Source organism: Cyprinus carpio, chromosome A18 (assembly GCF_018340385.1).
Source record: "Cyprinus carpio isolate SPL01 chromosome A18, ASM1834038v1, whole genome shotgun sequence".
Lineage (NCBI taxonomy): Eukaryota > Metazoa > Chordata > Actinopteri > Cypriniformes > Cyprinidae > Cyprinus > Cyprinus carpio.
The window spans coordinates 17,803,068-17,815,436 of NC_056589.1; the positions used below are offsets into that span (position 1 = coordinate 17,803,068).

Genomic DNA, 12,369 nt, shown 5'->3' on the forward strand with positions numbered 1-12,369 from the left:
GCTTTAATGACAATTACTTAGACGTATTTTATATGATTTATATAATTATTATATGATTCATATTATTACTAATTCATTACACACAAGCAATTTATAACAATAGATAACACTATTTTAAAAATGACTACATGTGACCTTACATGTTTGAGTCTCTATAGCTATATATTTTCTAATGTATAAACTAACTTAAGTTTCACTTGTGACTTCACTGACAGAGCAAGATAATTTATTATAGTAATAAAATATCCATTTAGTTATCACCAAAGCTCTCTATATTTTCCTGTAGATCATTAAACCATTACTCTGCCTCAGGAGACTATCCAAAATCAGGTCATATGATGTTGCTAAAAAGAACATTATTTTGTGTATTTGGTATAATGCAATGTGTTTATGCGGTTTAAGGTTCAAAAAACACATTATTTTCCACATACTGTACATTATTGTTTCTCCTCTATGCCCGCCTTTCTGAAACGCATCGTTTTTTACAAAGCTCATTGGTCTGAAAAGCGAGGTGTGCTCTGATTTGCCAGCTATCCAGTGAGTTGTGATTGGCCGAATGCCTCAAGCGTGTGACGGAAATGTTACGCCCCTTGTCATTCTGTGATGCATGTCCCAATCAGAACACCGGCACTACAAGACAAAAACAATAAAATGGATTATAATGACTTGTACTGTGTTTTTAGGTGTTGCGTTGCATCCCACCGCATAAACATAAAACCATGTCTGCATTTGTGATCGGAGAAACGACAAACGACAAGTGCTACTCTACACTGCTCAAAACTCGTGTTTGAATCATCAGTGGCAAATCTTTTACATATGTAAATGTACTTACAGATGGTGAGTCAAAACAGCCGGCATTTTAGTCTTCTCTCTCAGGATCAGGAAACACTCCCACTGATTTTATGAATAAATTATGGGTAAGTTTAGGTTTAGGGGTAGGGATTGGGACAATAATGTTGATCCAGGATCATCAAAAGATGTTGATCCAGGAACATGTCTTACCTGGTAAAATCACGGCGACCGATTCCTAGTTGTGTCCTCTTTTGGAAGGCCAAGCAAAGTATTTTCGCTTTCACAGCGAAACAGCATCTCCGCGACATGGCACCAGCGGCAACAGCGAGAATCAATGCCTTCTTTCATTGCATGAACATTTTGGGTGGCGTTATGTAAATCTTCCTGCATCATGATGTAGACATGTGGGGTCGTGACTAAACAAGGCGTTTTAGGAGGGCATTGACAAGTCTTAACTTTTATAAGGAATATCTCTTTGGGTTTGAGACTTTAGTCTTGTCAACTTTACAGATCTTCTTTATGCAACAAGAGCTTGTAACACTCCAAAGTGAAAGAAAAACTTGAAATCGCATCATATGACCCCTTTAAGACAGTGTTTAGTTGTCAGCATTTACATGTAGCCTACTTCCCTGGGATTACCAGACTCGGCATACAAAATTATATCTTGTAACATTTAACAAGATATAATTTTGTATGCCAAGTCTGGTAAACATAACATGAAATTGTATGTCAATGCCACTATCATTATTTACGGTGTTGTAATATTGTTTCTCATTTTCTGAAAAAAACGAGGCAGGAGAGGTTTCTGTGAGAGTCTCATGAGTCTCTATGGCTGTGTCCGAAAGCCTGAGCAGCTGACTTGCTGCCTTATGAGGCAATGACTTTGCAGGCAGCGTTTTGGCTTGAAGGCACCTCATGAAACTGATTTCAGACAGGCTTATGAGGCAGCGTAACGGTTTAATCATCTACAGCAATATAGAACGAGTTTTGATGATAACTAAACAAATATTTAATTATTATAATACTGATTTCTTACTAGAAGTAACTTAAAAAGTAATTAGTCAAAACATTTACATATATATTATATAATTTTATTTTGTTATCCCAACCGGAAGGCAGCATTTTTGAACTATACATTTATGCTGCCTTCAAAATTCGATCAGAAGAAGGTACCTCCGGAGACAGGAAGTAAAGCAGAATTTGTATTCGGACCTGCCTTCATGCCTTAAAATGCTGCCTCTGAAGGCAGCATTTTTGAACTTTTGGACGCAGCCTATATACCAGAACATCAGTGACCAGCAAGTGACCTGTTTAAGAGCTGGCTTATCTTTATGAGGAAGTTCTAAAGAAGGCTCCGTGCATAGTCTCTTCCATATCAGTATTGGTGAATATCTGCACACTAATTTGTTCTAACATTTATGAGGTAGAAATGAAAACAAGCTGTTCATACAGTTTACAGCAGCACATCACACGGTGGATGGCAGCGCCTGCCTGCTTGCCTCCAGACTGTGCTTAATCATGCACGACCAGTGAGTGACCTGTTTTTATTCATGAGTAAATGGTTATGATTATAGTAACTGTTGAGGGATACTGGAAGTTCCAGAGCTGACTTTGAACAGGAACTAGCGCTGAACCTAATGACTAAATTAGTTTCAGGCATGTAGTCCAGGTGAGCATAATTACAGAGATAAATGGGCCAGGTAAGTGACAGTGGCTTGTGGAATACTATCATGGGACAGGGCATTTGTGGTGGAAATCCCAGTGTTGCTACACCCCATATATTCTAGAAGAACACACGCTTCCTCTGAGATAAGCAGAGAAGGTAATTATGAAAAGTCTGGACCACTCTGATGGACCTTGTCACCTCAGCCTGCCCCACATCAGTACTTGGGGTTACTTGCTGTCACATTCATTCATCAAAGGATAACAGGATGTTGTTGTTTTTTTTTTTTTTTTTTTCACGTCAAAGGTTCCTCTCTGCTATTTTCTTGACTTCTCGACTCTTATCTTTCAAGCTTTTAAAACATCTATAAAACCTCATGAATGACAGTTGATGAATGTATTTTAAAGGAAAATTAGTACACATAAATTGTAAAGTAAATTGAAACCATTACAATGTTTTCCTGGATGTTACTTTTAGAATACCAATATTTATTTATTTACAAATGTACAAAAGTTGAACAAAAAACAGAACTTTTTTTAATCAGCCGTACATCCGGGTTTTTTTTTTATTTGTATTATTATTAATGGTAACAAGGTTAGTTTTGACAGACTGAGATGTTTGGTTGCATTTGTTGCAGATGTAAAATGTCTATTTCTACGTCCCACTTTCTGCCTCCTCCTCTCAGCACTTAACTATGCAGTGTCACTAATAAAATAATGAAAGAAAGAAAGAAAGAGATAAGCTAAAGTCCTGTCAGAACTAATTTAATACATTTCACTTACTAACTTTAAGGTTGTAAACCTTTTCTGTCTTCATTTTCAACAGACATGCCACATGACATCTAACCGATATTTAATAGATTTTGGTTTTAATTTGCCTTCACATTTAGCATTGTTCATTACACTGCATTTGTTGTTTACTGAAGCAAATTATTCAGCTTATCCATATCAACCTTCACACATGCAAACACAGAAACGCTTTTTTAAACCTTTAGAATTTCTCTTCAGTGTTTTTCTTCCTCTTTCATAAAATTTTGGTAATTTCAGTGAGTGCCTTGGGCAAGTGCCGAGCTGCGGGATGAGAAATGGTGCACCTGTGTGCTGTCTAAAGATAGGCTAGCAGTGGAGGGCCAGGGAGCAGACTCCAGAGGACCCATCCGTCTCAATCGAAGGCTGCAGCTGACACCTTACAAAGAGGTACAATTAATAAGGACAATTATCCGTCGGCAGGCAACAATGGGGGCCTGACGCACAGACACTAACCCCTGGAGGTCTGGAGTGTAAGGGGAGGGATGGCAGGCCTGCAGGCCTTTAGAACAAGGCTCATTAGGAGCAATTTCTCCACAACATGAAATACTATCCCATAATAGAGCCATCTTTTCAAACCATTATCAGCTTCTCTGTTTGGATTGGGTCATTTTCAAGGATCAATCATACGTTTGTCAGGGACTGCTGAAACATGTTTCTTGTTGGAAGAATAAAAATGTCTATAGACAAAGGCCCCCCATTTCTTTTTGTGATAAAATGTGTGTCCTTGAATCATTTTTTTATTAAGTTCCTATTATAACACAAGGGTGAAAACTGAGGCATTGTACATTTCCAATCCATTTTTAATCACACTATCTGAGAACATAACTGATTTTAGGAAGGAAAAAAAAATAAAAAATCCAGAGTCATCTATTTAAGGGAAGAAAATATCATGACTTTTCCTAAAAGCATTTTTAATGTTATTAAAATTGTTAGCATTTTTTTTAAAAGAGCAAAAAGCATTAAAAAGCATAATTAAAATGTATAATTTATAAATTAAATACAATTACAATTTACTTTATTTAATTTTAATGTTAATCCATAAAGATGTTTTTGGTAATAAAAAGTACCTTTTATATTGCAACAGAGAGTGAACAACATTTTGCAACAATTTGCTTTCTTCAGGAACTAATAGCACTGATTTAAAATGATGCCATGCCATCATTCATGGTAAGAGAGGACCGGTAATCCACCCTCCTGATATTTTCAATGATCTGGAAGGTTGTTGCTGGTCAGTGGACAGTAGACAAATGCCGAACTCTCATGGTCTAGGGTCAGATTTAGATCTTACCAGCAGAGAAGGTCACTCAGCTGGAACAGAAATTGGAGGAGAGTAAAAATGATGTGTGCTAATACGGATTTCATTTTTTTTTTTTTTTTTTTAAATAGAGTGTTTGCCACAATTATTATTATTTTTCTTTCTTATTTCTATTTTTAGGAATAAATCAGTCTCCACAAATGAAACACTTACTATTATACCCAACAGTGCAGCATGGTAAATCAAGGCCGTGAATCCTGAGCGATTTTAGTGGGATATGTAAGTGTATATTAAATGAACCAAAACCTAATCTGTGCTTAACTCTTCCCCAGTTATTCGTAAAGTCAAGAGTTCCTTTGCCTATTATCGGTTTTATTTTATGGTACATTCTATGGGGATTGATTGAGCTTGGTTATGGATTAACAGTGCGATCAATGGTTAGATTTAAGTCTGGCTTCGAGAGCTGAGAAAAATGAATTGAAAATGCTGTCAAACCTTTATCGACCCACCCCTAAGACTTGCTTTTATTGCAGGCAGAATAATATTATGATGAGTAGCTAATCTCCCATTTTAAACACAACCTTCACCCCTCACATTCTCACTAGACTGGTTTTACTTTATTTATTATAATTATTCCTAATTCTAATTACATTTTACATAGTGTATGCATGCTACAAATGACAAACTTGCAAATTTTTTACAGGAATGCATAATGATGCATAGCCTATTTGTGAAATCTTGTGAGATATACATTTAAGTACAATTTCTTTTTTTATTTTTCTTTTTTATCTAAATATATTGAAGGTCAAAGTAACAACTTGCCTTAATGTAGGGAAATTAAATTTGAATTAGGCTGAAATGGGCTGAATTGAATTAAGTGCCTTTTGAGTCCAGAATTATCAGTTATCAGTAGAAGACATTAAATTATAACAAATTTCTGTATTTTAATTTATTTATTTTGAATTGCCTTCTGAGGAACCAAGCCTTTGGGAATGGAAAATCGTTTCAAATTATCTCTCTTCACATTAATGATTCTGTTTGGCTTGGATGGTAGTTTTATTTAATTTTTTAAACACATCTAAATGTCAGTGCTGCCTGAAAATTGGCACACTATTAGAATAATTATCACCATTGACCCTGCTGGTAAATTGTTTTTATTATCATCATAAATAGTAGTTGCGAATAAGCTGTTTCTGATAAAAGGTAAGGAAGACACCATCAAACTCGGTTTTTCTTTCTTTCTTTTTTTTTATTCGCTTTCTGCTGAAAATGCATTTTATTGATAAATTTAAGATATAAATCACTGTACAGTTTAGGTTCCCATTTCTGTGGATTAACAAGAAAGTTGTGGGGGAATAAAAGAAAAGACAATATGGTGTAATTATTTGAATATTTGTAGTCTTTTTATTTCATGATAAAAACATATTTTGGTTCTATTTTTTTTTTTCCTTTCCTTTTCATATTATTGTACAAAATCACAATGATTTCCTCCATTAAATGCCACAAATTACAGAGTGAGAGAAAGGGCCAGGAAGGTGGATCGCATTCATTTCATGTTTCATTTTCTGTATTGTATTCCAAAGTCTCTCCTCACTAGCTTCCTCCTGCTCTTCATTATTGAAGTAGAACAGTGATTAGCAACAATTTACAGTATAATTATGTGAAACAAAAAGAAAAAAAAAAAAAAACTCACTTTGCAGAAGTACAAAACAAGTGTGAAACACAGCTTACCCAATCAATAGCAAGATGCCTCCAAACTGGAACTGTCAAAAAGGAAAAATAAATGTGTATTTCTTGCTAATGTTTTACCCAACTCATAAAGAGTCTCATATAGAGAAATACATTATTCTTCATAAATGGAAAGTGTATTATCAATATAAATTTTAAACCAATATTAAGACATTTTAATCTATGTGATCTGTCCTATGGATCTGTTCTGCCATGACCATTGTGATGTCTTCTTTTTATAAGCTGTTGGTGCCAATAATACCTTGGAGGTCTTTAGGCAATCATGGTGATAGGCAAGCTAGCAAAAGTACTAAAGGGCACCTCCTCTTAGTAGCTCTTATCTTCAGTGAACTCTTTAAAATGGAAGGTCCTCCATGGAGACTGGGTCAATATCCTGAGGGCTGGCACAGCAGAGAGGACTATTGATCTCTCCATATCTGTTTCCAGTGCTCTACCTCGGCTCACATGATACATGCCACAATTCCTGCCCTTGTTCCTATCAAAGGGCCCTTCTGCAGGGCTACAAAGACGGCCGTGGCTTTCCGCCCAACATGGGGCGATTTTGAAGTTGTTTGGTGACATAATACTGTAACTGATCATATGTGTGCCTTTGTAACCTTGTGGCAAAACAGAGGCACAGATTGCCAGCAAGCCCTGCCAATCAGAGGGAGAAGAGATGGCAGTGAGGTGCAAAGCCTTTATGAAAATGAAAGGGAAAAAAACCCCAAATCAGGTTAACTGGTGATCAACCAAATGTCTCAGACTCTAATGAGGCCTTAGTTGCCCATGGCAATGCATAGTTCAGGAAAAGGGTCTTTCTCCTTTCCTTGTGCACTTCTTTGATCATGTTTGCTTTTCCACTGCTGGGATTCTCATTGTTGTTTTTAATTACTTCTCTGCCAAATGGCACAGATGAAAGATAGGTGTCTGTAATTAATAACATTTACATAAATTAGCATCACTAACAAGTCTCATTAGTAGCTTCTGGCTTTTGTTTTGACTGAAGTCTAATGTCACCTTCTTATATAAGCACTAAGTATAGAGAACAATATCAGAAAGGGGGCATAATTCACTTGATCTCCGCTATATTTTTGGTTGTTTCAGTGGAGGTAATTAAATCCACAGTGCATTCCAATGATTAGGGTCAACCTGTGGAAATATGCTGACTGCTTTATTATGCCATAATAGAATCGGCCAACTCTATTCAATTAGTCAGTTCAGAGAGATACTTTGTGGTCGTGAACATGCAGTTTTCAGTCAGGCTCAAATGGATGATCAAAGACGCTTGCAGCTTGCCATTTGGCTGCGTATAATGAAGGTCAGGACAATATCCTTTATCTGCGGTTGCTATGCAGGCGACTCTTAAATGCGCCATTTTAGTCTTTTGATATTGTTTCAGCATGATAATGACGGGGAGAAATTTGCTCCCATTACAATCAATATCTATATGGCGCAAATGAAAGGGAGGAAAAAGCTTTCTTTCAGGTGGACCTGTCACCCTGATAATGATGGAAAAGCCCACAGGTTTGTCTTCAGTGCAGTGGAAGTCGTGCCTGAAATGGTAGATTACTTTTATGTAGTACCTCCACAAAGGCATCACATATGCAGCATGGAAAATGGAGCAGACCCCGGGCTCAGTAATGACTCCCGAATGCTGCTCACTGCCTGTGCTCGTATGCTTTATAATGATGCATTATGTCTCCTTCGCACAGCGAAACCATTTCCCCCCTCCCTCTTTATCTTTTAAGTGTGTTGGGGCCTGGGAAAAAAATGCATATTTACGTCTGGCATGGTAAATAGACTTTATATAAGCCGCTTTTGTTTTGATGTTTGCACACCAACTCATCTCCTACCTCAGATAAAGAGCCCCACACACCCATTCTGTAACAATGTGCTTCAGCTGAGTAGATCAATAATGCACTCTTTTTCTGATGTCGGTACCAAGCGCTCTGTGATTAGTTTGACAGAAAATGACTCCCTAATCAGTGAAATGTATTCTGTTTTGGTGGCTAAATGAGGGTGTTTACACTCATCCCCGTGCAGGTCAGGGAAACTCCACACTTTGCTGCTTTGAGACAGAGCACTATAATCTGTGCCAAAAGGACAGGGTGTCATTACATGCGAATGGAGTAATAGAATGACATTGATGCTATGACAAACAATTGGTTTTCAGGCATCAGTCAGGTAGGCTGCCGACTATATGATGAGGGAGAAGTGGCAAAGTGTTTGTGTGTGCATGTGTGTGAGAGCAAGACTGTCAGAGGGATCATAGAGCAGGAAAGCCTGTCTTGTCTTTGTGATGGAGTCTCGCTCAGCATGAGAGATCTGACTCTGTGCCAGTCTTTGACTGTCTCTGCTTATGTAATGTTATAATAGTTATAATTGCTCTTTGTGTGTATATGTGTGCGTGTGACTTTTTTTTTTTTTGAGTGCTTTAACTGTTTGTGACGATGTGTATATCATTAAGCCACTGTACCTCTCTTAACAGTGCCATTATGTGCAATGAAAGTGCTGATATTAATTTTGTTCATTTAAAACAATTATCCTCTCCATATTTTAATAGACATTCTCAGCCGCTTGTCAAATGGAGACATCTGTACCATAATGAAGCCTTTTTTCTCGCTATCATTGTCTCTGTTCCGCCTCTGTTCTTATATGTGACACTCTGGATCACGCAAATTGTGACATCTTATTCAAACTTGCACATTTGAATTGAAATAGAGACATCACTGTCCATAATCCTGTGGATGACAAGTGCGTGACAGAGTTTAAAGGTCAATGGCTGTCAAAGTCTGGTCATTTTTGGGGGGATTTGTCCTCTTCTATTCAAGTGAAAATCGCAATGAAGCTTTGTCTGCAGCACTATGCCAGAAACAGGCAGAACAAGAGAGGCCCGCACTGAGCCCTTAGTGCTAAATTTTCACCTGTCAGTGCGCTGGCCTGGTTAGAAAAGGGCAGGGGAAAGGCTTCGACTGGCCAATAGTTGGGGTCAAGGACGGACCAGGCGCTGCCACTCCCCAGCCACATCATCTTTGTATGACAGCACCACCCTAAGGTTGAAGTTCAGTCGGGCTTTTTCAGTGACACAGAGCTTAACGTCAAACACAAGATTAAAGCAGGGGTGTTGCATATTGGCAGAGCCCAAATGAAAATATCAAGCGCTAAGCCCTTCTCCATGTCGAGCGGAGCCAAAGGGACAGGTAGCTAATATTAGAGAGAGGAGATGGCCTAGTTAGCAGTGACTGCCTGCTGCTTTCCGAGTACTCAGTCCTGGTCAAAAGGCCACCCGGGCTTTGCTGCTGCTTTATTGGTAAAATATATTACAGTTGAGGCCAGCCGAACTGCCTTATTAGAAGGTGGGGGTGTGAAAGAAATGCCCCTTTGACTTATTTTCCAAGCACCGTGCATATCTTCGTATTACTGAATAAATTACTAAGTCAGGATTGTATTACTCTGCCTTTTAATATCCGGGGCTTTAATGAGAAGTCAATAATTGGCCTGTTTAAATAAACATTACCTCAGTAACGATAGCAAAATAATTGTACCATTTTAGTGAAGGAAAGTATGGGAAGGCTCTTCAAAGTTTTATGTATAAAAACCTTGAAACATACTATAAAGTAAAAACTAGTTGAATTTACAACAGCAAAATATTGTAATCAACCTGCATTATGAACTTCAGCCACTTGGTTAGCATTGTGTTATTAAAGAAAAGTATAAAGGAGAATAATCAGCTTCCCATGTTAAGGAATGGTTTTCAGTCTAGCTTGTTCTGTTTTTTCGATTACTATTGCAAATTGCTATTGGCTTTTAATGCAAACAGAAGTGGTGAGCTGAATATCTTTAACAGTCTGTTTTTAACAGGCTTCATGCATGTGGGATGAGGAGAGCAGAGGAGAAGTCACTGAAGCTCATTAAACGCGCACAGTGCAGTCAAAGGCCATAGCCCAGACAGATGAGCAATCCCTTGACCATAAATATCCTTTGAATATAAATAAAGATAATTTTAAATCTCCTGATTGTTTTTTTTGTTCGTTTGTTAAATGTAAACATAGATTTTATTGATTGACAGTAGAATATATTTATACATATTATTTAAAATGTACACTTTAGTATGTGCATATATAACATTACATTCATTTATTTGTATAATTAGTTAGATTTAATTACTGAGGAACTTTTATAATTTTTCTTACACTATTAAATATTTTTCTTGTCTTACAATTTTATTATTGCATGTAAAAAAGTCTCTCTGAATCAAGTCATTAGTATGAACACAGGTAAATAGGAAAGACATGATATAGCTTCAGAAAGACTGAACAAAGGAAAGACATGATATAGCTTCTGGAACTAAAAGGCTGGACGGCAAATATTTATGAAGATATTAATCAGGTTCAAACCTCTGATATCTCATTGTCTGTTACCAGATGTTGCTGCTTTCCATTGTGACACATGCTCCAGTCAGGCTGCAAAGCCCCCTCTGGTAAAAAAAAAGAAAGAAGAATTATGAAAGAGGCTATGGTGCCCTAGTGCATCACCTTCACTGCCTTCCCTTGAGTGACAGTGACTTCAAAGAGAACAGGGTGCCTGTTTCCAAAAAAAAAAAAAAAAAAAAAAAAAACATGAAATAACAGCTCTACCAGAACCGCTCACAGAGTCATCTTTTAGAAATGGATCAGTATGTGCACCCACCCCCTGCTTATCATGCTCTCCTCAAAACCATTGCCTGAGGCTTCCTGCAAATCAGACTACTCTTTCCTTTTTTATATATGGCTCCATTTGAAATAGTGTGACTTTAAAGAAGCAAAGCTGAGGCAGGCTGATTTGACAAGACAGCTCATATGCCAGAAACTCTGCAGAAATGTGCAGCATTGCTTCAGAGATATCTCTCTGAATACACCCCCAAATATGTGTATACCTTAAAGCCAATTTGGCCTGATCAATGGAAAGTTCTGGTAGAGAAGTTATTTAGCTGTAGAAGACAAAAAACCATTTCAAAATAAACATAATTTGTCATTGTTTGACAAACAAACACACAAAAACACACACACACACACACACACACACACATACATTGTCATTGTTTGACAAATGACCGTTTAAAAATTAAAAAATAAAAAAAAAAAAAAAATTTGTCATTGTTTGACAAATGACCGTTTCAAAAGGAATTAATAAAATAAAAGTATAAATGAATGAAATTCAACAATTAAACAAGTTGTCATTTCATGTCATTGAAGGACTTGCTTAGTCTTTCCCGTTATAGCTGCACATGCCTCAGAAGTTTCAGACCTCTAAGAGGTTTGAGAAGCTTAAAAGAGGCTGAGCTGCCCTTCTCATCAACTCTATACTCCATAGCTGTTAAAAACCTCAAAGAGAAAACACTCTTGTATGTTTCATTTGCCCCAAACACTTCATCATTCGCATTTGAAAAAAAAAAAAGTTAACAAAAAAATAATTAACAAAAACATTAATCAAAATTTAAATAAACAGAGAGAGAGAGAGAGAGAAACACAACTGAATGAGAGAGAGAGAGAGAGAGAGAGAGAGAAACAAAACTGTCTAATTAATGTGGCATTCAGCCTATTGCATGTTTCATGAAGAGAGAGGATCATTTATAGGTTGTGGTGTGGTTTATATGAATATGCAATTGAAAATGCAAAGTGAGAAGGCCATAATGGAAGTAAATCTATTTCACTCACACAACTCATGCACTTTTATAAAGATTCAACTATAGTTCTGCTGACCCATGAAAAGACGTTCCTAATTATTTCTGTTCTTTAAGTAGCTGTTTTGTTTTTTTTTTTTTTTTTTTTTTTTTTTTTTTTTTTTTTTTTTTTTTGAGACAGAGGCTGATCCTGACGGCTTTTCTCTAATCCCTCCCCTGGATGCAGGCTTAACTAAACAGCAAGTTTGTCACAAGCTCAAACAGCAACTCAGTGTTGCACTGGATACTTCATTCAGCTTAAGCCAACTTATCAAGCACATTCAAAGCACATTCATTGAGCCATGTGGACGGGCCTTTTCTCCAGATCTATTAAATAACACTCTTATCTGTATTTAGCATATGCCGTGTATGTCTGCATTGGCGGCTTTAGGCAGATTTACACTCCAAACACCTCGAGCCA

General features: G+C 37.1%; 2 long non-coding RNA genes across 2 annotated transcripts in view; one reads left to right on the top strand and one right to left on the bottom strand.

Moving 5' to 3' along the window:
* The first annotated feature begins 1,967 nt into the window (after positions 1–1,967).
* LOC122148583 overlaps positions 1,968–12,369 on the top strand; it is a 31,920-nt gene continuing 21,518 nt past the window's right edge. The window contains exons 1-2 of the long non-coding RNA XR_006162476.1: positions 1,968–2,614; positions 3,502–3,651. This is a non-coding gene — a long non-coding RNA (uncharacterized LOC122148583). The remainder of the gene's footprint in view (positions 2,615–3,501; positions 3,652–12,369) is intronic.
* Positions 5,873–12,369, bottom strand: part of LOC122148584 — an 11,055-nt gene continuing 4,558 nt past the window's right edge. Inside the window, exons 2-4 of the long non-coding RNA XR_006162477.1 lie at positions 10,645–10,724; positions 6,251–6,282; positions 5,873–6,128 (exon numbers count right to left, since the gene is read on the bottom strand). This is a non-coding gene — a long non-coding RNA (uncharacterized LOC122148584). The remainder of the gene's footprint in view (positions 6,129–6,250; positions 6,283–10,644; positions 10,725–12,369) is intronic.